Here is a 25495-nt window from a genome sequence, read left to right on the forward strand (position 1 = left end):
CCAAAGAAAGATAAAAGGAGTCAGACCTAAGCAAATCTAAACATATTTTAAAAGCACTTTTCCTACCCAAATGAGAATGTACCTTGTTCTATATCACTGCATTTCTCATGTTAGAAAACTAACAATGGATTGCTTATTTATTGGATCTGCGTTACTCCTACTAAGGAAATCACATACTCCTTGCTGCATACAAGGAAAGACTATCCACATGCGATGTCTGAAATTCTTTAAATGGGAGGGTTTAAAGTTTTATCTTTCTGAGTAATTGTCATTCTATTTTGAAACTGGATACATTTTTTTAAAATGCTGTTTATGTAGCTGAGATCTTCCATTTTCAGAAGAAAATACTTTCCCCTGTCCAATACTGAAGGCAGCACCCAATATGATGCTGGGAGAAGTTTCCCACTGAACAATTTTCACAATCAGCATACCCAGGATTTAAAAGATGAGGGAGGAAATGTAAAAATGCTATACATGAACCAGAAGATTATGAATATATAGTGTTTGCTCCCATACCAGAGGGACCACTACCAGAACCCTGTCCTTCCATCCTCCCCTTTACTGAATGTCTCTTCAATGAGAAAAAAAGATAGAGTGGACGAGAATATGGGTTGCTTCCAGGCTGCTCTCTCAAAAGAAGTACTGAAGCCACATAAACTGTGAGTGAAGAGCTGGAGGATCTCTCTCACCTTTGATTTTATAGTTATGTGGTTGGTATATCTCAGAAACCCAATGGCTATCATAATTTTTTTCCAAACTCTTTAACATTTTAGGAGACCTGTGGGATGTGTCAGAAAATTCTGACACTTACCAGTAAATCTAACATAGCATAAAGATAGCATTTGAATAATTTCTCTCCCTTCATAGCCAACCTTCACAGCTACAATTGCAAGTACGTGAGGATAGGAATCCTTCTGGTAAATATGAAGTTGTTTTTACAGTGGTACCTCAGGTTAAGAACTTAATTCATTCTGGAGGTCCGTTCTTAACCTGAGGTACCACTTTAGCTAATGGGGCCTCCTGCTGCTGCCACCGCCGCCGCTGCGCAATTTCTGTTCTCATCCTGAAGCCAAGTTCTTAACCTGAGGTACTATTTCTAGGTTAGCGGAGTCTGTAACATGAAGCATCCATAAACCGAGGTACCACTGTACTTGCATTGTGCCCTTGGGATAGGACAGGGGAAAAATAAAAATAAAATAAAATCAACAGAAATGTTGCCAACCATGAGTGAATCCTGCACATTTAGATGCAACATCAATATCCTTATTACTTAAATTGGCTTCCTACCCCATATGCCAAATTATCCTCCTGTTTCAACCTCTGCATCCTCTTACTCTCTGGGGCATCATCTGACTCCTGGATCTGCAAGTCAATTCATACCATATACTTTGAGCTTTGGAATAAAAAACACTGAAGCTTAGAAGACAAAGCTTGCATCTAGCACCACCAATAGTGTGTTCTACAGTCATAGTTAAAAGACAGGTTTCCCAGCAAGGAAGAAAAGATTAAGCCGCCCACTTGTCCATTTAAATGTGTGTGCAGTAGTCAGCTATATCATATTTGTATCTTGCCACTTAACTTGAGTATTTCTTGTACCTGATTCTTTTTTTTTAGAAGTAGTAGTAAAGAATGGATTGGTTTTAAGTGTGTTATGTTCCAAAAACATTTGAAATGTCAAGCAGGAGCCATTCTGCTTCTGACTTTCAGGATTACAGAAAATGCAAAATCCTAAACACTAAAATTCTTTCATCTGTCATGGCTAACTCTTCTGAATAGCTGCATTAAGGACTTAATTTCTGATAAATGACAGGGTACTGGATTCTATTTACCATGAAACTACAAAATAAAACGAATAAACGAATGTGCACAAATTTGTTCGAAATTCTGGCTTCTTTTTGATAAAATGGCACATTATTCTAAGGCTGGATTGGAGAAGTATCAAGCACCTCCTCCGCAAACTCAGAAACAATAAATAATCTCACGAAAAATGGAAGTGAAAGAAGAGATATGTTGTGAAAGAGAAATGCAGAGTTTGGGAATTCAGGCAGAAAATAAGAAATCTCCTCGCAGGACAGCAGTTATTCCTCAAGTGCATCTCTAAACTGAAGACCAAAATATATCCTCAAACAACCACGTAAGTGAGTCGCTACACTTGAGTAGCTGATAGAAGAGCTAAATGAGAAGTTGAATAGGGTTATTTGCACAAAAGGAAAGGTCACATGTATTAACTTGCCCCAGTCTGGGGGGGGGGGGGGAATGAAGCCTGTGGTGTGGCTCTGTCCTACCCACGTCTGTCACTTTAGAACTGCCCAGTACCTCTAGTCCTTAGTCATGTCCAAATATACACATGCCTGTCATCTCACAGGGGGCAAATCAGGAAGTAATTGGCATGTGGACATCCTCCACCTCCCAGCCATTGCCATTGTTCACTTCATTCTTTAGCTCCTCATCATTTTCCTGGTTATCAGGTTTTGCTCATCTGAATGGCTCGACAGAGCCTCCTGCCAATCAAAACCCTGGATCAAGAGCCATTAAAACAGGACTGTGGCCAACACTGTTTTGACCCCTTTGTCCCCTCGTCATGCCAGAAACTACCAACACCATATGACCATGGGCAGCAAGATGGTCACCATATGACCATGGGCAGCAACTAACAGTTTCCCCTAGTGCAGGACCAGTCCTATTACTCCTTTTGAATGAACCACTTAGTTGGATTTCTCAGCTAGACTAGTTTCTGGGCACACTCAAGGACTGGTGGTCCCTTACACTGCATAGACCATTTGGGCTATGCTATTGAGAGTCCCATGGACTGCAAGAAGATCAAACCTATCCATTCTGAAGGAAATCAGCCCTGAGTGCTCACTGGAAGGACAGATCCTGAAGCTGAGGCTCCAATACTTTGGCCACATCATGAGAAGAGAAGACTCCCTGGAAAAGACCCTGATGTTGGGAAAGATGGAGGGCACAAGGAGAAGGGGACAACAGAGGATGAGATAGTTGGACAGTGTTCTTGAAGCTACGAACATGAGTTTGACCAAGCTATGGGAGGCAGTGGAAGACAGGAGTTCCTGGCATGCTCTGGTCCATGGGGTCACGAAGAGTCGGACACGACTAAACGACTAAACAAAAACTGAGTATTACTCCCTGCTTGGGAGAGCAGGAGGGGAAACAGGCTGAAGTTTTCAAGCAAGCAACTTGGAAGTTCAACTCACTGTTTCCCAATTCCTGAGGAGACTATGTCAAGGCAGAAAGAGGAGACAAAATTCACCTTTCTCCTTCTTCATTTATCCATTTAAAAAACAAGAGTATGGAAGGCTGCTGAGAACACATGTCTGGGGCCATGACACATGGCTCCTTGCCCTGGCATCCTTGCATACAGCCCACACAACTGAAGGGAATGAGCCATTTTGTGTACTAGCTTCACCATGACTTGGAATCCAACCCCTCGGGGTTCCAGATTGCAGAGAAACATGTACCTAGGAAGGCTCCCTCCCTTCAGACATTTGCATTGTGCACATGGGTGCCAGGGAGAGGAGGTACTTCACCCAGTCCCACTCATGTGTATTCCTTAACTGTAAGTATAATGCCCGGAGAGAGATAGAGGCCAACAATGAAGTCCATCACACTATGTGAGAAACCTGGTGTTGAGGGAAGAAACCAGCCCTATACTTTCCCTTTTATATCCTACTGAGAGGGCAAGCAGCATTGTCTAATGATCCTGAGGAATATGTTGAAATAGCTATTCTTAATTATTAATCATTAAACTTTGACCATGTCAGGAACGTACACATGGTGGGCCATGTGAGAAATTGTGTGAAAGGGAACAATAAGATCAGCATATACTGTCCAAAGTAGATACAAATCAGCCTGTGTATTACACAAGAAAAGGAAATGAGAATATAGCCATTTAATTAATGAGCTTACACCCACTGCACAGTGCAGAGGCACTATAACGGGAACACAGTTTGGCAATACTAGGGGGAAGAGACAGAAAAGGTTGCTCATCAAGATATAATTAGAGAACAATGCCAACAGTTACTGCAGTGCTGGCTATATATATATCCTGCTCTGTATATTAACTTGTCAACAGTAATGTAACCATATCATCTATTCCAAGATCGTATTTGACTGGAAAACTGCCAAGGCCATAGATTCAGCATCTCAAAATTGGTCATTTCTCCCTTCCCTTATGTATATTGTATAGATTAGATACCATTTCCATTCAACTCTGCTGTTAGCAGACAGCCACTCCCAACACTGCCCACTAAGTATTAATCACACATGCTGTCAGTCAGCAACCTTCCATACTCTTGTTTTAAAATGGATAAATGAAGAAGTGTGATACAAAAAGTTACAGTAGTGAAGGCTGAAAAAGCTCAGGTACTACTCCAGCAAAGTGGGTGCAAGTCTCTCAAGGAAACCACCCACCCACCTACTTTTATATATGACCTTTTAAATTAGGGGAGGGGTTATTGTTTTGTTTGTTACTATGCTTTGTATTTTGTGTTTTTATATTGTAAACTGCCATGTGATCCTTGGATGAAAGGTGATTGGGGGGGGATGACACCACCACTGAAGACACTTACATCCATTTAAAAGCACACAAATGCACACACTGCACAATGCCCACCCCCAGAAGATCCTGCCACAACAGCCAGCTAGTGACCAAAGGCTTGTCGGAACAAAAAACCATTTGTTTGTCTGTGAAAAGAAAACAGAGAGGGAGCTAGCCTAGCCTCCTGTGGAAGAGAGTTCCACAATCTGGGAGCAGCCACCAAGAAGGCCCTCTTTTGTGCCCTCACCAAATGTGCCTATGAGGGTGACAGCACTGAAAGAAAGGCCTCCCCAGAAGATCTGAAGCCTGGCCAAGCTCATATACGATCCTTCATATAGCCTGGACCCAAGCCGTTATAGGGCTAGGGAAGTCATAACCAGAACTTTGAACTGTGCTCAGAAATGGACCGGCAGCCAGTGGAGCTGTTGTAACAAAGAATTTCTGTTTTCCCTGTAACCAACTCAGGGAAGGCAATAATATATAAGCAAGCAGTATGACACAGTGTTAAATAGAGATCAGGAATACTGGAACGAACATGTAAAACACAAACTTTTTTATATAAAAAAGAGACACCTAAAACTTGCTCCTCCAAAAACAAAAAACAAAAAAAACCACACCTTGTCCAGTTCCACCTGCTCTGTTCAATAGCTTAGGATAAAGGCTGCAATTACATTTTGTGGGATTCACAAAATGCAGCAAGACCAGCTTGGGGAAGAGTACTGTGAGAAAGACATGCTCTCTGTGATGCCGAGGTCCTCTTCAAAGACAGTATTTATTCCTGTAGAGATTGTCTTTTCAAAGTGGTTATTGCCCAGCAGGCAATATTTTTCCCCTGGCACAATTCCTGAAGAAAGCCTTGTTAAGCAGCTGTGAAGTTAGGCTGGAAAGCATTCATCCCCTTGGGTATCTGAACCTTCCCATCATCAGCACTGCATACTGGACACCAACAACTACAGGAAACACCCTCTCATACAAAGTCCATTCCCACTCCTTTAATTTGAGAGAGAAGGAAACTGTGGATGTATATCACCTCCTTTAAATGAATGCATACAATATTTAGAATAAGTCCAGCAGCTCAACTCTCATCAGGGATTACTGATTGATCGGTACAAAACCACACCTCTAGCAGAGGGAAGCAGCTTTCTCATGAAACAATCCTTTAAAATGTCAGAAAACCGCCTCTCTCACCTTGATCCTGACATGATATATGATCAGCTCGTGTGTAAGCAATGAATGATGCCTCTTATGACTATTAGATTTAATTCCCATTTTTCCTCTCATCCCGCTATTTTCTTCTCCCTGATCTGAATGCACTCAAAAATGTTGCAGTGATATACATAACAGCAACACATTACTAAGCAGATACTGAAATCCCAAAGATTGTTTGTATTCAAAGCCAGGGATCTTCTGTGAAAGAACTAATTCTGTGCTACAGTTTGTCAAGGTGTATCATAGTCGTCTACATCATTTGAAAGAACCGAAGCATGCATAGCTAATAGCGATATTCCGGCTATGTATTCCATTGCTCAGTTCAAACATCACTTCAAACCATGGCTAGGAACAAACCATAGTTATGGCTCCCGAGGCCATTGCAACTTACCAACAGGAGAGCTGAGGAGAAGAAAATGAAAACAGTTCCTATATACTTGCAAACCGAAACTATTGCTTAGGTTCCAAACCATGGCTATAGCAAACCAATTTGCCATAAAGGGCACAGAGCCTGTATAAAAACTGAATTTCTTGGTACGATTTTATAGAGGCATGATATTGCTTCATTACATATTCAACAGAACACCAACTACAGTGGCATGTGCCCAACTCACGTTTACAATTTTGGAATAATGTCTTCCCATGAACTTTGTATTTTAGGGAAGGAAGGAGGGGTGGGGTGTGCTTATTATAGAGGGGGGATATCTGTATGTTCTTTGAAAATCAATTTTAAAGATCTGTTTTTAAAATTGTGAACCATACAGTAAGATTGAGGCGAACCCCCTCTTAACTACTGCTTAATTTTTGTTTTTCTAAAGAAAACTCTGGTACTTGGGAGACTTAGGTAAGTTATGTAGGGGGGAAAGCTTTATTTTACAGAACAAAATCGGTAAAAGAAAAGATGTCAGTTGATAGAAATCTTTCAAGAGTGTGTGTGTGTGTGTGTGTGTGTGTGTGTGTGTGAAATTTAGTGGATGTAACAGGCTTCTAAACAAGGTGGTAATCGCACAGCTTCTTTCCAGTTATTTCACTTCAGTTCCTTAACTGTATAGGTGTTACAGCTTAATACTTTGGCTTTTAAACAAGGTGGTGCCTTCTGTCACACACCTTCAATAAATCACACTCCTGAGGCTCCTCTAGCAGTATAACAGACCCAGGAGATCATCACACCCCTACTTACTAGTTTGGGATTCTCCTCTTTGCAGAATATCACTCCCCTTCTGACTGAAATGAGACCCAAGTCAAGTGTTCCCTCAAACTTCTACTTCTCTTGTCTGAATACTCTTAAAAAAACACTAACCACTGTCTTTCAAACTAAGCTCAGAGACTCCCTTCTCTGGCTACAGATATTTTCCTCAGAGTGAATTTTACACACGCACACACGCACAGGGAGCTATGCTCTTACCCAGCTGAACACCAAGAATGTCAACTCTCCCCTCTCTAATGCTTTCTCTTTTCCCTTCCAAAGTGCTGACTCCACCCACCTCTGGCTAGATGTAACCACAGCCAATCAGAAGGAGGCTGCAGTTCAGCACTCTGGTGGAATCCTGAGTCACTGCATCTCCAAACTCTTGCCAGGGTGCTGTCAGCATAAAGACAAGGGAAAGTTTCTTACAGTCCTTTTTTATTTCAAACTTTACAAAGAGAGTCTATAGAGCCCAGCCTCTTGGATAATGGCACTGTCCCAAGTGAATTTCCACTCCCTTCTCTCCCACTACCTCATTCGTCATCGTCATCTCCTCTATGGATGCTGGCTAAGTGCCCTCTGAGCTCTTTGCTCTCCTACTTTTAAGGCTCACCAGGTTCTGGGAAATGGTGGGTCTGGAATGCTTTCTAGTGACAACATGTCAGCCAGCTGCTGCTCTGGCTCTGCCTGCTCCTCCTCTCCCATTATTTCCCAATTTCCCCCCTCATCTGCCTCTTAACTGTGACCTCCCACAAACCACTATTGTAAATCTATCTCGTTTTCCTCTTCCCCCTCCCTGGAAGGGTCAGGATGGGGGTGAAGTCTCCACTCCTCCTCTGCCCAGTCCCTGACAACTCTGGTCTAGCTGAGCTTTCCATCGTAAAGAGAAAGGAAGCTTTGAGGATGCACACATGAATTTATTTTATACATAAAGACTATATGGGCCATGTAATTCCTCTAATTCAACAAATATGTTTCGTAGGCTTCAAAATATGTAAATGGCCAGACGGGTGCAAATTAAATGCTTTGTGAAGAAAAGACTGCAGAAAAAATTGTTAGAGTGATATGTACAGAGTGGCCATGCATTACCCACTAAACGTAAGAGAAACTCAAAACAGCGCTAGACATAGTTTGGAAACAATAAACCTAGCTGTTAGAAAAAATTAAATTCTCTTTCATTTTCTGGGCCCGGGTTTGCAGGACTCTTTCTACAAAAACAAGAGGGATTTCTGGATTGTGCTTCCCTCCTATAGTTCACACAAGTCAGTGATGCAGAGATCAAGCAAGCAAGATGCCTCCACATCTGCTTTATTTTTTTAATTTCTGTTTCCTCCCCGTACATGTTTGCAATGTTACCATATGGGCACATATACTGCAGCCTCTGCCCCAAGTGAGTGCTGAATGCTTACTGAGTATATGAGCCGAGAAAGACAAGACTGCAGCAGGGTTGTTCCTGCAGTGCCAAGGAGCCGCTGTTTAAAAGCTGAAAAATGGAATCGAGGGACAATAAAAAGATGTACTCTAGAACTTAAAGCTGATTCCTAATAGCCTAGGGACAAGTAAACAAAGGGGAGTCAGAGATTAAATTCTAGAATGAATGGTTATGGCTCTTAAATGACAAACATACCTTCCTGATACTCACTACTCCCCCTCGTGTATTATAATTAGGAGTGAAGTAAACATATGGGGGAGGGAAGTGGGGACAAGCACACTAGCTCTGCCTGCATCACCATTCTGATCGCTCTCCAACTTGTAGAGGGAGATTACAGTGGTACCTCGAGTTACAAATGCCTCAGGTTACAAACGCTTCAGGTTACAAACTCCACTAACCTGGAAGAGTTACCTCAAGTTGAGAACTTTGCCCCAGGATGAGAACAGAAATTGTGTGCCGGTGGTGCAGCAGCAGCAAGAGGCCCCATTAGCGAAAGCACGCCTCTAGTTAAGAACAGTTTCAGGTTAAGAAAGGACCCCCAGAACGAAGTAAGTTAGTAACTAGAGGTACCACTGTATCTGCAAAGGGAAACCTTCGGTACTTATGGAGGCTCCGCGTGCATTTTAAAATTCTGGAAAATCCAAGTTCAAAAATGTATGGGTAGCCTCCACAAGTACAGAAGGCCCTGTGACCTTCTGTGAGTTTGAGGAAGTGGTGGAGTTACTGCACTCTTCCCTACTGCCCCCCCCCCCGCCATGTTGACTTAACTCCTAATTAGAATGCATGAAGTATTCTCCTGTTTAAATACTTTTCAAGAGCTTAACTCCTCAGGAGACCTACAAATGCACCCCGGTTTCACCTGCAGAATGCTAGGACCTGGGGTCCACAATTTTGGCTACTATGTTCCAGTCCTCAAGTATGGAGGCTGTTCTCTGAGGGTTAAGTTAGAAGATCAGCTATTTCACATTTGAGCTCTTTGAGAACTCTCGAGTGAGCTTTTCTGAGCGGTGGCAGCAGCACAAAAGTAATTCTGGAAATTTCTGCAAATGTTCTTCCTGAGAAAGCGAAACAATGTTTTTCTTTGCTGCACGCTGGGTTTTTGCAAGGAGGAGAGAGAGAGAGATACTATTCCTCTTTTCCATCCCCACATTACCCACTGAGCTTCTTCTGTTGCTTCTTGCAATAGCCTACCATCCTTTAGTCCACTGAAAACTCTGTGTGTGCGTGCATATAAAAGAGATGTGGCTTCTTTTTCTTCCTTCTTTGAAAGAAGGGGCAAGTTCTCCATGGGGATTTACAGAAGGCAGCAGTATGCTGGACATTCCTGGGATAGCTCAGCCGGTAGAGCCTGAAACTCTTAATCTTAGGCTTGTGGGTTCAATCCCCACGTTGGGAGAAAGATTCCTGCATTTCAGGGGGTTGTATTTGATGACCCTCATGGTCTCTTCCAATTATACAATTCTATGATTCTAAGAATTAAAAGAAACCACCCCTCCCACAAGTTGGGTCTCCCAGAAAGCTGGCTTCTGCTGAAAGTGTGGAGAACCTGTCACTGGCAAGAGGCTGGGGGAATTTACAGAACCTTACATTTACATCACATTAAATGTGATGCTGGCACTACAAAAGCTGTAAAATCAATCAGTTAGACAACGAAAGGTGCAAAAAGTTTCAGCAGGAAAATTATCAATCCTCATTCTTATGCAGGATATATATATATGGGACTAAATGAGGGGTCAGCAAACTTTTTCAGAAGGGGGCCGGTCCACTGTCCCTCAGACCTTGTGGGGGGCCGCACTGTATTTTGAAAAAATAAAATAAAAAATGAACAAATTCCTATGCCCCACAAATAACCCAGAGATGCATTTTAAATAAAAAACACATTCTACTCATGTAAAAACACGCTGATTCCCGGACTGTCTGCGGGCCGGATTTAGAAGGCAATTGGGCTAGATCCGGCCCCCAGGCCTTAGTTTGCCTACCCATGGACTAAACTGTACTTTTCTGAAAGTCTGAATTCATTCATTTCTTCCCATTAATCTTTCAACCTGTGTGTTACGGAGAGAGAAACTACCTGTAAAATGCAAGACCTGAGCACAGCCTTTAAAAAAAAAATCCCTACTCAAGCTGCCGCTATCACAAATTACAAGTATGTGTTTCCTTATATCTCAATTATTCCTCACAACTTTTATACATCTTGTTCACCAAGGGAACTGTCCTCCACTAATAGACTGATTCAAGATAAACCTGGATTGTAATAGAAGATCCACCTCAATGAGTTATGTACCTCACAAAAGGAGGTGGCCTTTTATAATGAAGATTTTTTTTGCTGACAGAAAATGGAAAGACCTTTCAAAAGGGTGTCTTCCAACTGCTATCTCAGGAATGTCATTGCTTTGCTATTGAAGTTACTCACTCTCTTTCCAGACTACTGACTTTAAGTGACCTTGCGAGATACCTAAAGGGGATACAGAATGTGCAGACTCTTGGGAAGGCTTTCAGTATTTTTATTTTTTTTAAAAACCAAAAAACCGAATTTGCTGAAGGAATAAAGTTCCTGTTAGTTGATTTTTAAATCCATTCAGGCATTAATGTGCTGAAATGTACACTCCAAGTCATTATGATCCAATTCACCACTTTCACACACACACAATTTGCAGCACTTAGAAGGAAAGCTCTATTAATTCTGTTGGTTGCCAAAGCTTACATTCCTGAAGGCAAAAGCTTTATAGGGTGGAGGAGGGGCAAAGTAAACTTAATGGTGTGAGAGGAACCAAGAAAATTTGATAGTATTAGCCTGTTTTTAAGACAAAGCAAAATGCAAGAAAATGTTCAGCATACCGCAAACACATCTCCTCCAGTGCCCAATGGTGGTGGAAAACCACAGCTTCTTAGGTATTAAGCACAAATACACAGTACCTTTATAGCAATTGTGCTTTGCATTTTCCAATTCTCCACCTTTACAGATAGGATGTGAATGTAGCAATACTCTCATTAACAGTGGTTTCTTGTTCATACTTCACACTGCACCCTATATGCCAGTTGGGCAAATAATATTATTTTGCCTTTTTGAAATGTGCCCTTGCACTCTTGCCTGCCGAGATTGAAGAGGGAGTGGTGTGTGTGTGTGTATGTTTGACATTAGTATGGCTGAACTGCAGTCCCAGCCATTGCTCTGCCTGTTTTTCCCTATGACCCTACCCACCACTGGAACGTGGTCTCTGATAGATAGTCCATGAGGAAATGTAGCCCTCAGATTCAAAAACTTTCACCTTCCCTGGCTTAGAGCATCACACATAACCAAATATGGCAAGTGGAAATGGTGCTGGCAGCAGCATTTGGGGTGGGGGTGGGGAGTGAAGACGAAAGAAAAGACGCAGAAGCATGCCAGATCAAATTTATTATTATTATATTTGTTAGCCACTTTTTAAAAAAAGCCTGAAAAGTGAAAGTGACTTACAGAAAAGCAAAGATTAAAAACAGATCTAAAACCATAATAAAAACAATCTAAAACACTCTCAATAACATGCATAAAAGAGCAAATCTAATTCATTCCCTTTCCACTAAAAAATATGCTGAGGACTGAACTCCAAAGACCTGGGTGAATAAACATATTTTTACCTGGCACCTAAAACCAGATAGTAAAGGTACCAGACATGCCTCCCAGGGGAGAACATTCTACAGCTGGGGAGCCACCATTGAGAAGGCCAGTTCTCATGATGCCAGCCTCCAAACCTCCCTCAAAGGAGGTATTCAGAGAAGGACCTCAGATGAAGAATGTAGGGTCCAGGTTTCTTCATGAAGGGAGAAGCGGTCCTTGAAGCATTGGGGTTTATAGCCTCAGAAACTAATTGGTAACCATTGCAGCTGTGCCAGAATTGGTGTTATATATTCAGACTGTTTTAATTCTGGTCAAGAATCTGGCTGAATTCTGTGCCAGCTGCAGTTTCCAAACTATCTTCAAGGGCAGCCCTATGTATAACTCATTACAGTAATCTAACCTAGAAGTTAAGGGACGCGGGTGGTGCTGTGGGTTAAACCATGGAGCCTAGGGCTTGCCGATCAGAAGGTCGGCGGTTCGAATCCCTGCGACGGGGTGAGCTCCCGTTGCTCGGTCCCTGCTCCTGCCAACCTAGCCGTTCGAAAGCACGTCAAAGTGCAAGTAGATAAATAGGTACCGCTCCGGCGGGAAGGTAAACGGTGTTTCCGTGCGCTGCTCTGGTTTGCCAGAAGCGGCTTAGTCATGCTGGCCACATGACCCGGAAGCTGTACGCCGGCTCCCTCGGCCAATAAAGCGAGATGAGCGCCGCAACCCCAGAGTCAGCCACGACTGGACCTAACGGTCAGGGGTCCCTTTACCTTTACCTAGAAGTTAGATGTTAGGGATGCTGGGGCAGAAACGGAAAGAGGCTTGGTAGACTTGATAGGGTATGGCATGGCTCAGCATAATTTGTATATTTTTATGCCCAGATAAAATTTGCATAGAACTATGATGATGAAAAGTAGGTATCTAAACAAGTTCTTGCTCCCATCCTGTGGATAAGAAACAAGGCTATGCTAGCTCAGACTTTCCCTAGAAAAATGGCCTGAAGGAAAAGAATGATCAGGATTTTTCTCCTATTGACAAGTTCTTTATTAGATCTCTTCAGTTTCAGTCTCTGCGGTTTTAAATGATGCAGTCACCAAAGATACCATATACATATTTAAACAGTCAGAAGAATTAAACACTGCAAATATTAAAACCAGAGGCATTCGTTGTTGCTTATTAGCTGCAACCATTAAAATTATTATGCCTTTACAAGTCACATACCCCATACAAACAAATAAGCATCTCCCATACAGTAGTCCTGCTCTTCCTTTGACACAAACCAAGTGCTGCTTCAAGCATTTAGGAATCATGGAGCAGGTATTTCAGGCAGTAAGAATTCCTGTGCACTAAAGCAGGCTTGAAAGAAACAGCTCACCCAAGGCATATAAGAACTGGCTCCCGATAAGACTGATCTGTGAGCATGCAGTGGCTCAGTATTTCTGGAAGCAGAACACTGAGCTGCATGTCTTCTTTCCTGGAAAGGAAAGAGAACCAGCCTCATGTACCACCTTCAGAGAAAAGATCAACTGTTGTGCTGCCACCATAAAAGCCTTGTCTCATTGCCTCTGCAAGTATGTAGACTTCTTGCACAACAGAACTTCACTTTTCTCTCCACCCGCTTGGCAATCACCCCATTTTTAAGGCCTAGGTAATTGGAAGGAACTGTCCTGACAGATGATTTTTTTCCTGTGGGGTGGGTGGGTGGGTGGGATTGCTTTATACCAAGAACATTAACTCAACAGAAATGTGCTGTCACTGATTAGAGTCAGATAGCAGGCTGAATGAAGGGAGCGGGGTGTATAAAATGCAGAAGACAGACCTACTTCTCAGTTTCAATGAACAATTTTATTCCGAAGACAAACCTAAAAGAAAAAAAAAAAAGATTTCCCCTTTGCATGACTTACAAGGAACTCTTTTCAGCGATGCTACCCAAAATTATAGAACTATGTTATGAATGTTTTCCAGTCAGTTTGAGCCCTCTCGGGCCAAAACTAGTTAAAAAGCATGAAACCTATAGCTCACAACTAGATAATTGGTTGTTTTATTCTTTTTACTTAATTAAGTGTGTGTGTGTGTGTGTGTGTGTGTGTGTGTGTGTGTGTGTGTGAAAGCTACCCATTACCCAATGGCCAATATGTTCAAAAATTTTACTGGGGTTAGATGCCATCCCAAAAAGCCTACCTCATTTACACATCCCAGACAGTAATGGCCACCTCTTCTAGCTCATAGATTATTGATGTGGGTTTGCAGGGGGAAAGGATCTCCTAAAATTCCTGGGTGCCGGGTCCCGTCCCCCCCCCCCCCGATTTCTGAAATTTGTAAAACGTGGGGGTTTGAAGTCAAGCCAGCCTCCTTAGCAACTGGGCTTAGAGAGGTGCCGCCCAGGAACAAAGCAGAGTTTTTACCCTGACAAAAATTCAACATCAGACAAGGTAAGGGGAGGCTGCCAGATTATGAGGCTGTGCTCACGGGGGGGCGGGGGGAATCATGCCTTAAATAAAATCTAGGTTTGGAATAGCAGACAGATCAGGAGTTGTTGCTTGGAGCAGAGGTTTATGGGGGGAAAGTGGGGGCTGAAGGGCAGTAGCCATTAGCGCTGGCTGGGAAGCAGCAGCAAAGTGATGGTGCTTAGGCTAGCTCTGTCTGCAATGCTGGGCTGCTATGGAGAACAAGCTGCTCTTGAGATGGCAGTGCTGTAAGATCTGCACCCCTTTCATCTAAACACAGGTGTAAATATATGTAATTAAACCGTATTTCTTAACAACACTACAGACTCTGCCCCATTTTGATTCTCATTAACATGACCCTGGGTGAGTACCTGGAACTCTCTGGAATCTTGTGCATCACTCACCAGAGATTGGGGGTGGTGCACAATCTTTGGAACACCATTGTATTTGAATTAGAATTAGAATACTAGTCTTATCTAGCTTTGAAAGGTCCATAAAAAGGGCCGACAGACCTCTAAACATTCTGCTTGGGTAATTTGCCATTTTCACTATTAAAAATTCAGACTTCATGGGCAAGAAGGGTAAAAATTCTGCTATGGCACACAGTTTTGAAATATTTATTAAACTATTACCTTCAAACACTCCTAGTTAAACACTAATGCAACAAGATTCCTGCATCTAGGGACTATGAAAATTTATGGCATGAATCGCCAATTTATAAAGTACATTTTAGCAGAGTTTAAGCTGCTAATTGCCAGAAGAGCACAACTACAAGTGAAATGTTACCCAAAAAATGGTTCTCCATTAATAATGCCTATTGTTTGATGCATTTTTCTGGACAGATAAAAGCTTTAGGCAACTGCAGAGAAGACAGCAAACCAGCTCTTTAGGCTTTTGTTTATTAGAGGCCTGGGCTTATTCATGCAGCTTTGAGAATCTTAAACGGCAGGAGAAAATCTTTTGAACCGTTTTATGCTAAGTTGCTGGACTGCAAGGATAAAAACACAGCGTGCGCGCGCACACATGTGTAAAAACCCAGCTAGCATCATAACTCATTAATACCAAAATTTGTTGAGAACATGCATGTACCACAGAAAATTAAGTACTGAACACAGTGATTAGAGTCAGAGCATCTTCAATGGAAGCAAAGCTAACACATTAAGTATTAAGTACACTTTTTAAACACCATTAGATGTGAAGTCTTTTCTAAACACAACTATAAATAGTAACCTATAGAAAACTGGGCCAGATGAGAATTTGAATGGCTAACTTTAAGTCAAGGAGTCAGTGCATTGCTAGGGATGTTAGTGATGTCTGCATGCCAAATTAGTGTGGCTGATTTTACAAAAAAAAAAAAAAGTATTGGTAGTTTAAAGCAACTAATTGGTCTCACAATTCACCTAATGCTGAAGGAAACTGAGATTTTTCCCTGCAACTAATTCCACCCAGCATGAAACAGGTAGCTTGGCTAATTGATTTCACAGAATCTTCTCTTCAGTGACTATAGCAGCAGAGCACTGAGGAAAGAGAGGAAGAGAATTGCTGAATGAATCTGCGGTATTTCATTACTAAATGACTGCTGACAGCTGGGCAGCCCCATTCGTTGCTCACGACATTCTGCCAGAAGGCCCAACAGCATTTTATAGCAGGGACAATTGGGACATTTTTTACTGCATTACTTTATTGCTTTCCACCCCCAGGAACTCTTAATAGATGAAATAGGTACTGCATCCCATTACTTCACTCCATTTCTGAATGACTCTGTAGACAAATACAGAACACAGATTTGATGTTAATATCTGCAAAAAAATTAATATATAAAAGACATGCCATTTTCTCTTATATGACCTGCAGAATTGGACCGGCTGTCCATTTACAAGGTGCTGATTTAAGATTCACTGGCACATCCTCCTGCCATTATATATTGTCTGGGGAATATATGTGCTTTTAGTTAAACAGGTACAGGCATGGTTACATATTTAAATGCAGCAAGGCAGAATGTAAAAGAAAGTAACTATTCTGCAGATCAGCAAGATATATTTGCAGGCTGCTCAGGACCTACACCAGCCTGAATGGTATCAAGAGAGGATCTTGCTGCTCACAGAAGACGCACAGTAAGGCTACTTAGAAAAGGGAAGGTGAGAAATTGCTATGGTTTTACACCAGGAATGCAGAACTCCCATCATTCTTGAGCATTGGTCGTGCTGTCTGTTTTGCTTCATTAATATCAAAAAGGAGTTGAGTGGGTTGACTGGCCTGAGTTTGATCATTATGATGTTTTTAAAATATCCATAGTGAATATCCTTTATGACTGCTTTCTCCTCTAAATACTATTTCATTATTTCACTGCAAGTTGTGAGCTTGTAGGTACTTGAGAAATATGGATAATATTGACTAGTATTTTGAATTATGTTTGGGAACAAATCAGAAGACAGTGCAACTACATAATCTATGTTATCTGCTGCCGCCTAGATATACTACTACTACTACTGCTGCTGCTACTACTACTACTACTACTACTACTACTATTCATTTCAATTTCAAAATCATTCTTCATCAGATAAAATTCCAGGGCAGTTTGGAACCTATTGTTTACATCAAAACAATGAAACAAAACAACATTTAAACCACAATTCAAGGCCAAGGCCAATCCAAACCCATAAAACACAACAAATTGGCATCAATGACTGCTGACCTTACCAAAGGTAAGGTGGAAGTTTACAGCCATTTTGAGTTGAAGTTATGTAGTTGAAGACTAAGCTACCTCTGTTCCTGTTGTTGTTCGTTCCTGAGTGTACACATAAGCAGTTAGCTTTGATTTTTGCTTTTGCCTTGGAGTCTCACTATAATCCCCAAATCAACTTCAGGGCAACATTAGCTAATTGTGCTGATAAGATTCTTAAGCGGTCAATTCAAATTCTCGATTCCACATCTCCTTCACTATTTAATCCACGTATTAACAGATTCTTTATTACAATGGAAACTTCAAAGAGATTCCAGAGATCTGCTAACATAAGGGACTGCAGTTCCTCTAATTGAAGGAGTTTCCTTCCTTAGTAATGGTAGTATTTGTATGACTTACCAAGTCAAGATTTATCTTGTTTAATCAAAAAATGTTTTCTATGGGAAAGCTCTCCCAGAGAGAAAACTTGTATTTTCTAAGAATTATCTACTTAAATTTATATATTATGTGTAATGCTAAGTACTACAAAGACCCTGATTTCTGGATGAAATATTAATATCAGCTGGAATGCCAGTTTATGTTCCTTTTGTATATGCAAGTTTATGTTCTGCTTCCCTAAATATGTGTTGTTGTTTTTAAAGACCTTGATTTTTCTCAGATAGCCATAAAAACTAGCTAACCTTTTGTCAAAATTTATTCTGGACAGGTTCCAAGAATAAGCAGCTTGTAGGGTCACTCTGTGACAGGAACCCCTTGCAGATTTTGGTCCCATCTCAAGTTGCTATTATTTATTATATTAGTAGCTTTTTCAACAAAAGTGCCCCAAAGCAAATTATAAAAACCAACATTAAGAACTAAGTATACAAACATGAGTAGGATATTAACCTGAAATATTGCATTCACAAAGTTTTATTCAGTAGAGTAAGTATAAGCTTTGCATATCTGATTTTTCCTGCACTTGAATTCAGTGGGCTACAGGAAATGCAAGAGGTTCTGCCATTTGCTAATGGTTCCCAACTTTAGGTACAGGTAGGTAGCCGTGTTGGTCTGCCGTAGTCAAAACAAGATAAAAAAATTCCTTCCAGTATTGGTATGAGCTTTCGTGTGCAGACAAAACCTTTTTACTTCAAATGGTAAAAGGAATGTGCATTCATTCATGTGTGTACTGTGTGTGTGTGTGTGTGTGTGTGTGTGCGCGCGCGCGTGTGCGCATGTGTTAGTGTTAGGATGCAGTAACAAAAAGATTGGCATTTCAGGGCACCCATAGGGCAACATGTTTCCCAATAGAGTTATGAATGCAATATCAGCACACAAGTAACTCCTTTGCCCAATCCCATAATATACATAATATAGGAAGAGCAGGGGACAGCAGTCCATCAAAACAGGCAGTAGCTTCTATTACTCGAACATTAATGTACATGCCACTATACACAATAAATAAGCCTGAAGTACAGCCAACTGCCTCTAAACTGATCCATTATTAGCTGGTCAATGAAAAGTATAGTGTTTCTTCACAGACTATTCTATTACAACTTAGCAAGGAAGAGTAATTAATCAAAGCTCTATCATAACATATGAAATGAAAATGGCTTTAAGATATGCCTGTACACACCAATTAATTATTAAAAAGGCATTAGCTAACGCTTTTCACCCATCATTTACAAAGTTAGGAGTTCGATGACATACCATTCATTCAGCTAATGCAGCATAGCTCACCCATATCCATCAATCCAAGCCTACAGGAAGATCATCGCTTTTGAAGCCCACAGCCACATTACTATGCTGCAGTTGACCACAACCATCACCCACTATCTCAAATACACCCACAAAAATGGTACTCGGATTCATTCATGACTAAAGGAAGTGTGGCAGTTTAGCAGCCACACTAAGAGAGCAAATTTAGAAAGCTTAGTTCATTGAGAAGCATGGCCTTTCTATGAAAAGACAGCTGGACTAGATGACCCTCAGGATCCCTTCCAACTCTACAATTCTATGATTCTGTATTTTGAGAAGGCATGCAAGACTCCAAACAGAAATGGGTCAGAATTCAACAAGACTCCTCTAAAATTGTACTTCCTTTGAATGAATCAGTTGTAGTCTATAATAATGTGGGAGAAAGCCAGAAGACCTTTCTCCTAGGTAAGGTCAGAAGATACCCTGTTGACTTGACTCTAGACACAGCTTTAGGTTAAACCTCTCAAAGAAAGGAAAGTTACTCTAAAACTGCTTAAGAAACCACACCAAGGCTACATAGCACAGCAATACCTCTCTGTTAGTTATAATATTCTTTCGAAATATGACTCAGGCTATTGTCTAATTGCATAATTATGATAATGATTATCTGTCTGAATGCTAAGTGGCATGTTGAGGTAACCAGGACAGAGTCACTGTGTTCAGAATGGTCACTTAAGGCCATAAATTTAAAGTGGCTCTGATTCAAAATAAAAACATTAAGACATACAGAAAGCTTTTCCTAGGTAAGGGACTGCAAAGCAGTCTTAGCAATAAGTAAAAGAAAAAAACAGCAGCAAGTTTTAACATTAGAATTTACAGAAATACTGAAGCAAAAGCATCTCTCATCTAACACCATAAAATTGTAGCACTTTGCATCTCATCTTCTACAATCTCAGAAATGCATTTTTATGAATACAAATGGTAACAGAATTCATTCTATCTATTTTAACATCAGGCATCTATATAAAAATCTGCATCCCATTTCTTGGAAGAGTCCTGTTTGCATCAGGAATGCACCCCACCCTACAGAATGCTGTAAGATTGAGACTCCAAGCACATATTCATTTCTGTTGAACCTGATGAGTGAAGTGTCCCCATTAACCACTGCCTTATAAAGCATTTCAAGCCACATACATACATAACTGTATTGCGGGTGGGGGCACTGAAGGAGGCAGACAGAGGGTTAATCCTATTGTAAGTGTATGTATGGGAAGCAAAACTGAGCACGCTCCTGCAGTGTGAATCCTGTCTCTCCAAGATGGATGCCAGGCTGAATTCTGTGTAAACTGTCACTGGAATAAATCATAGCTGGTTGCTAACTTTTCCAGTGTGACCTCCATATTCTATACTAAAATTCTGAAGCACCGAAGCATTGATACTTTGCAAGCAATAAGCATGGGTGGGGGGGGTGCAGGAATAAAAATGGCATGAGATTATGTTTTGTAAACATTTGTTTACAAAACTTGCTTCTGGCTATAGGTCAATCAGACTCTTCAAGCACTTTTATAACTACTTATTAACATGCAGTTTGGCGCAGTACTGGCAATATTCATGTCGGTGGCCTGCTATGACATACAGTTCACATGAACAAAGATTGCTGCCAGAAACATGACATACTTTCATAGGAACATTCAAGTTTTCACAGATGAGCATACCTTGAGATTGTTACCATATCCTCTCTCCCTCTATAGCACTAAAAGTGGAACTGCTTGATCATACAACCTCCACCATCTCTCATTTACATCTATGCATCTCATAACAGTGCAGTGGCTAAAGCCACTTTAGTGCTGGAGTTTGTTCCTGCCCTGAGACAAAGTGGCACATTGTGCCACGGAACCGATGGGGAGATCTTACCCCCACCTATCCCTATTACAGTTGCTGTGCTTGTATTACAGCCTGTGGGATCAGACCATAATTTATCAACAATGAATCATAACAATACATAACACATTTCAGAAGCATTTGAAATCTCAGTAGGGACAACCCTAGTTCTTTAAGTACAGTGAGACTACAACTTACGAGAGGGCTATGTTCCTGGGGTGTGTGCATAAAGGCAAAGTCATAACAACCCCTGGAACTGCCCCTACCGTCCATGTTCTTGCGAGAGCCTCCCAGAGGCTGGTACGAAAGGCAGAGGGCATAAAGCTATTTCCACGAAGGGTTTTCCTGCACAAAAAGAGCTTTAAAGCCCGCCACTTTGCTTACTGGGCTCTGGAACAGTCTCGCAAGGGCGCTAGAGGATTATGGGGATCTGGCAAGAGCCTCCAGGGCCTGTTAAGCTTTTTTCTTTTTTGTGTGTAATCCATGTAAATCTATGATCGTGTAAGTAAAATCAATGTAAGTTGTGATCCTGCTGTACAGGACAGTACTTGTGTGAGTAAAATTTAAGAAAGAAAAGGGACACTGAATGGATTCTACCAAAACTGTAAAGTAAGTTGTCCAGAAACATGCAGGAGGATTAGGGTTGTAAGGAGCAGCATAATGTTTAATTCCAGATAGATATGGAGACCTACCCAACTCCAAATGACCCAGACATCTGGTGCACCGCAATCTGCAGCTATTTCCATAGGGGGTTGATCCCCTGGGGGCCACTACAAGCCTCATACTATATGAACAAATGCATCAAATGAGCAGGAAAGACAGTTCCCATCTCTGCTGCTTTAAATCTCTGTCACAGGAGTTCAAGAGAGACAAAGTGGATCTGCTCTTAGTGTACTGACCATCCAGCTGCCGAACAGTTTCCCAGCTTGATCTGATGGAGATTATCTCAGTTTTGGTGGCAACAGCACCTAGACTGACTGTCCTGAGGGACCTCAGTGCCCATTAGAAGTCAGCAGTGCCAGAGTCTACTCAGGACTTCATGATGTTGTCCCCAAAGCACAGTTGCATGCAATGCTAAGCAAACCAAACCATGAATGAGTGAGCATGTGGTAATGCAGAGAAAAGAAGAACTGAACAGGGATTAAGTGGGCTGTTGAAAATGGAAGGTGGAGGTTGGGAATTAATCTTCTCTACGATTCCAAAGTGGGGGGAGAGGAAAGCAGAGCAGATTTGAGCAAGAGATGCCCTATAGCCAGTATATTCTAGAGCATTTTATGCCATGAAAAACAATATGGAATGTAAGGTTAAAATAAACTTTTTAGCAGTCACACTGAAACGTTTGCGTATTCTAGAATGTATTAGAGCTAACTCAGCCTTGCAATTACTTCATGACATTATACCCACCTCATCACTAAACCACTAAGTCCACTCCATTTCCTCACCCATCCACATCATATTCCTGGGGCAGTGTAGTGCCTGGTACTCTTTTCAGCTAGTAGAGAAGTAATGTGTTGGTCTTTCTTAAACTTGAAGGAGAACCAGCAAGGGAAAAAATGTCACTACACTCTGTCTTCTGCTTCCCTTGAATGGGTAGTTACAAGGATAGGCTGGAGTGAGAAAAGAGGTAAAAGGCTGATCTAAAGAGCCAAAGTTTCTACTTGTTTGATTTTAAAGGTCCAGAGACTAAGAAACTGCTGCTCCTGGCAGAGCAATACCAATACTCCTACCTGCCTACCAATACTCTTTCCAGCCCAGAACACTACAGTGCTATTCCCAACGACTTAAAATTGGTAAAAAGAAAAAGAAATGCTTACAGGGACACAGAAGCTTCATTTGGACATTTATGAAATCATGGCCGAGTACTATGGCCACGTCTCTCCTTCTCCTATTGCATGCCAAAAACAGGCAGAGAGGTCCTGGCTTATTATTCTTAAAATCCAGGATGAAATTCTGCCTTGTTATCCAAGTTGGTTAACCAACATTAAGGTAGAGTTTTCCCGTACGGACAAAACAGAAACCTCTAATTGTAATGCAAGCCAGGATCTCCACACTGAAGCTGGTGTGCAGTGGGAGGAGGTGATGGGTGAGAGATGATTGCATGGCCATGGTGCTCATCTTTGGCGTCACAAATATGGATGACCACCTGACTGCAGTTATTACACTCTGTGAAGTGGGCTAGTTTGCTCAGCATCAGAAAGTGATGATGTTCTTCCTTGGCTTCCCCTCTAAAATATCTACATAGGATAGAAATAATTTGAGATAATTAATTGGATATCAAATCAGCATTTTCACTACGAAATGGACTGCATAAAAAACAGCTCAGCATAGCCACTACTGAAAGAAGCAGTTTCTTGCTACAGCAACAGTTATTTTATCTTTTAGGAGGGTTACTAGATAAAAAATAAAAATGATCATTTTTCTCCAATCTACCTTTAGCCCTTCAAACAGATAAAATGTTCATCTTCTCAGCTTAAAAAATAAAATAAAATAAAATCCAAGCAGTGTCACATGCTGAAGCAGAATCTTAAACAAAGGTGTTAACTAGCTGGTTAAGGAATTAAATGTGACACAGAAAAGATGTATTTTAATCACTAAAAATAATTCTATCACGAAAACTGCTGAGCGATACCAAATTATGGTTTAATATAAATGATAATCTATATAAATCCTAATACCAGCATCAGAATCAGTAATAGCACCTTCAGTATAGCATTTTTTTTAACTTCTAAAGTCTATAGTAATAAGGAGAAATCTTCATTTCTAAGGCATTTCTAGCCAATTCCAAAGATCAAAAGAGCGTAAATTATATTCTTTTGAGTAATCTGCTTTTCTTGCATTTTCTGTGGAATTTAGAATTTGGTGCATAGGCAGAATAAGGAAGTAAACAGATCAGGGTTTAAAAAAAACCACAAGCTGATCACATGACTGAAACCTATGATCTCAACAGCATAAATAACAGGTTAACACTTTTGAATATTTTGTTACAACCACCTCATCATCAAGCTGCAGAACAGTTGCATGGACAGCATTCATCTTCAATTGTATACCGAGACATGAGCCTAATTCTCTGTGGGCTGAGTATTTCACCTGTTAATGGGAACACATTTAAAAAAGCTAAAATGAGACATGGCAGATGGAGCCATATATTCTGCCCATCTCCTGAGAGCGGATTTGTAATGCAAAACACTGAATTCAAGATGCGACCCATGGATACAAGTAAGCAATCAGAACCAAAATGATTAAACAAGGCCCAGGTCTCAATATGGCTCACAGAATGCTAAACAGAAACAAGAATGCCCTGGAGGGGAACAAATCACACACCGAACTGCAGGCCAGGAAAGATTTCATTTTCAAGATTATGGTCTTCTTCCAAATATCACAGCACTTCAAACAAATCACTACAGCTAAACATATCCACATCTAGTAATGAGTTGGAGTCCAACTGGATAGTCTTCAGATAAAATAAACCCTTAGAATCAAATTGCTTGCTTTTTTTTGAACTAGACCAACCTTTAAGATACTGGCAGGAGTATTTGAAGGACCTCTTCTGACTGCCTACCTTCTGGGAACCTAGCTCAACAACAACAATTGCGTATCTTGAGCTTTTTAGCAGCAGTTGTCTAGTCAGCTTGATATTTAAAATAAGGATTTTTTTAATGCTGGATTTGTTTTACTAGCTCTCCGTTTCAGCCTCCAACCCAAGCTATAAACCCAACTGAGTGCAACACAATCTACTTTCTGTGACTAGGTCCCCTGCCCCTCCAATAGTCTAACCTTCTTCAGTTCTAACCTTCACTCCAGGACATAGCCCTGATTCTGGACAAACATTTCCCCCAACATCCATTTAGAAAACTGATCTCTGACAGGCACTCTCCTTTTCCATATCAATGCTGATCAGACTCCATAGACCTCCCACTTCTAAGTGCTTCATCAGCTAATGGAAACCTCTATTGTAGCCATCTGACAACTGTTTTCCCAGTAACACCCCTCCATTTTAGCTGCCCTTTCTCAAATAGCCATCAGAAAAACTATAATTTAGACTTCCAACAGCTCCTTGGAGAAACATAAAAACAACCCATCACAAAGCTGGTTTTGTTCTGCTCCCACTCAGCAGAAAACCAACCCACAGACTGCTGGAATTAGACTGCTATTTATTCTGAAGTCTCACAACTGTCTGCAAAACAGATGATGTCACGATGCATGGCTAAATCCCAGATCCTCTAACATGCAACAGAGAAAATTAGCAGAGGTCTGCTAAACCTAAAACTGGGCAGACTCCCTAACTACTGGTCTCGTGTGCAATTTTCAGCCACCTTTACAAATTCAACATTTGCAAGACCAGAGAAGCCTCAGCTTGCCATACTACCAATACAGTACAAGCTCTCTTAAAATTAATTTGCGACTGTCTGTGGGCTCAGTTCACCCTCTACAAAATCAGCATATGCCTGCATGAACAGCAGTACCCAATGGTCACAGAATCACAGAATGGTACAGCTGGAAGGGACCACCACTCTGCAATGAAAGAATCTTTTTGCCCAACGTGGGACTCGAACCCATAACCCTGAGAGTACCGGTAAGGCTCAAGGTCTATCAGCTGAGCTAAAGCGCTGACTCTGCTTATCTATTCTGATAAATAAACTATGGATTAAAAAAATGTGTGGCAAGTTGCCGATTTTTTTTAAAAAAACCAATTTACTAACCAACGTTGGTTCTTTCCTCTGAGAGCCATGACAATACAGTTTTCTTCTCTACTCTGATTTTATCCTTTTTATTTGGCCTATACAGATTCCTTCCTGCTCCCATAGCCTTGTTTTCCAAATAGAGCAAAAATTGTTCCAGCCT

The 25495-nt window shown here is 41.2% G+C and overlaps 1 protein-coding gene across 15 annotated transcripts in view; it reads right to left on the reverse strand.

Moving 5' to 3' along the window:
• PTPRF (protein tyrosine phosphatase receptor type F) overlaps nt 1–25495 on the reverse strand; it is a 467761-nt gene that overhangs the window by 280989 nt on the left and 161277 nt on the right. The window contains exon 1 of one of the 15 annotated variants that reach the window (XM_077928820.1): nt 1288–1309. The exons of the other annotated variants lie outside the window; for them this stretch is intronic. The gene's annotated coding sequence lies outside the window, so the exon portion shown is untranslated. Of the gene's footprint in view, nt 1–1287; nt 1310–25495 lie in introns of those variants that run through there. 15 annotated transcript variants of the gene reach the window in all.

Source organism: Podarcis muralis, chromosome 5 (assembly GCF_964188315.1).
Source record: "Podarcis muralis chromosome 5, rPodMur119.hap1.1, whole genome shotgun sequence".
In the NCBI taxonomy this organism is placed as follows: Eukaryota; Metazoa; Chordata; class Lepidosauria; order Squamata; family Lacertidae; genus Podarcis; species Podarcis muralis.